The sequence below is a fragment of the Poecilia reticulata genome, unplaced genomic scaffold, assembly GCF_000633615.1.
Source record: "Poecilia reticulata strain Guanapo unplaced genomic scaffold, Guppy_female_1.0+MT scaffold_181, whole genome shotgun sequence".
NCBI lineage: Eukaryota > Metazoa > Chordata > Actinopteri > Cyprinodontiformes > Poeciliidae > Poecilia > Poecilia reticulata.
The window spans coordinates 24,779-27,100 of NW_007615018.1; the positions used below are offsets into that span (position 1 = coordinate 24,779).

The following is a 2,322-nucleotide window of genomic DNA, read 5'->3' on the forward strand; positions in this document are numbered from 1 at the left end:
ACGGATCTGCTGGAACGGATCTGCTGGGACGGATCTGCTGGAACGGATCTGCTGGAACGGATCTGGAGACGATTCGGCCGAATGAAACTGTGATGAGCAGAAGATGGTTTCTGCTTTCCGTGGTTTCGGCTCCGGAGGCTTCCTGTGGAGGAACGCGTCGCGTCTTGAGCAGGAATGTTTGACTGAAGCCTGGAGCAACTCATGTTTCTGCACAGGGTCAGAGGTCAAAGGTCAGGGGTGGTTCTGAATAATTTTTTGTTTTTAGTTGAGCTTTGTTCAGGACTCGGCTCTGGGACTCGGCAGGAGTCCAAACTCCCAGCAGATGCAGAGTCCTGCTGGTCCGGTTCAGTCGGAACCGCAGCAGAAACAGAACCGAAGCAACACAATGATCCAAATGGGGCATAAAAAGTGTGATATTTGGCCCCGCCCCCTTTAATGGGGGGCGCTACAGAGCCGTCTGGCTAAAGCTGCTATTGATCATGAAAGACGCGCCAAAGCGTTAATGAACAGAAACTGAATGACGTGCAACACAAGTTCATAGATATATTTTATTCTATTATTTATATTTATATATATTTTATTCTATTTGCAGCCAGCAGGGTGTTGGTTCAAATTCTCTAGAATAGTCTAAAGTTCTGCATAAAGAGCATAAAGCCTCTAGAATACGACTATTGCCAGCTTAGCAGAGTGGTTCCACTAAACTGCCTTCTGATTGGCTCTTGGTTCCATCACAGAGCCTTCTGATTGGCTGGGAGACATAAATGGTAGAACAGGGCATTACAGACGCTCCACTGAGCCTCATGAAGACCTGAAACCAGAACCGAACCGAGACCCTGAGCTCTGCCTCAGTCCTCTGGTTGGCTTCTCAGACACAGAACAGTTCTGGTTCTGATCAGTGTGTCTGGTGGAGCCGTTGAGTCGGCAGCCTGAAGCATGCTGGGACATTTTTGGTAAATTCTTCCCCCATTTGTCCCTCCGGGTCGCAGTGACCCGGTACCGAGCCCAGAGCCTTTTGTGTCTCACAGCAGAAGAACTGAGCTGCTTCAGGCCGACACACACACACACACACACACACACACACACACACACACACACACACACACACACAACCACACCCCGTCTGCTGCTGAATGGTGCGTCCCAGCAGCATTTAACCCTTTAATGATTTATTGGGGGAAATGTTCTGATTAAAGCCTTTCCCTCTAACATGACTCATCACCACTCTGATGAACAGAACCCAGCAGAACCTGGTTCCATCAGCTGCTGATTTTGGGTTGGGCTCAACCCACCCAGATAGCACAGAATGATTGAAACAACGTTGAAAGTGGTCGGTCACTTGTATGTTGAATCAACTTTAGGGTTTCAACCATAACTGACATCAATGTTGATTCAACCTTCATCTGAATGTGGATCTACATGCAGATTTGGGTTGATTTCATATTGAATGAAAGGATTTATGCACATTTTTAGGTCTGATAGGTAACATAACATACCACTAAAAGTTTCTTCACTGGTGTTAAACACTATATTATTGGCAGGTCATGGCTAAACTGTGTACAAAAGGTTAAAAATGACAACATAGGTTTGATATAACATTTTATTTAAGAAAAGGAACAGATCTTTAAACATATTTGATTCCTTTTTGACTGTCAGAATAACATTTTAGATCTCTCCCTGCTGGTAGTAACATCCTTTTCAGCTTGTCAATGTTCCTCTTAGGCCTCTAACGAGCCATTATATGATCCAGGTGTGTTAAACCAGGGAGAGAACTAAAACATGCAGGATGCCGACCCTCGAGGAATGACTTTGGACACCCCTGTTTTAAGTGTTTCCCTTCTGCCTCACCTGGATTTAATCTGTGGATGATTAACAACCTTCTGCACTTCTTGATGGCTGCAGACGGTCATGCAATCATCTAACACAGTTGTTCTGGAACAGAGACACATCTAAGCACGTCCCTAAGCACATCATAATAAAAAATGAAAAACAAGTGATTACTATCGCAACAATTTAAAGCCCACCTGGAGCAGCCAGCCTTACACTTCCTTGTCCACCACATGCTCTCCCAGACCAAACAATAGGCCCCGCCCTATTTTAAAAACTCAAATCCCACAAAATCTCGCAGGATTTCATACTTAGGCCTGAAGCGGTGGGCAGGATGAAAATAATACAAAATGAGACATGACCTAATTATTAAAAATATCTGTTTTGCCCCAAAATAACCAGGATTACTATGGGCACAAAACAATGCCCTTATTTTTCAATAAACACATTTAAGATCAAAGTAATATTGAAAAACTTACCATAAAACTGCTCAGAGGA

At 44.3% G+C, this 2,322-nt stretch overlaps 1 long non-coding RNA gene across 2 annotated transcripts in view; it reads left to right on the plus strand.

Annotated features, from left to right (window-relative positions):
- The first annotated feature begins 49 nt into the window (after positions 1-49).
- Positions 50-2,322, plus strand: part of LOC108165925 (uncharacterized) — a 7,981-nt gene continuing 5,708 nt past the window's right edge. For both annotated transcript variants that reach the window (XR_001776245.1, XR_001776246.1), the window contains exon 1: positions 50-230. This is a non-coding gene — a long non-coding RNA (uncharacterized LOC108165925). The remainder of the gene's footprint in view (positions 231-2,322) is intronic.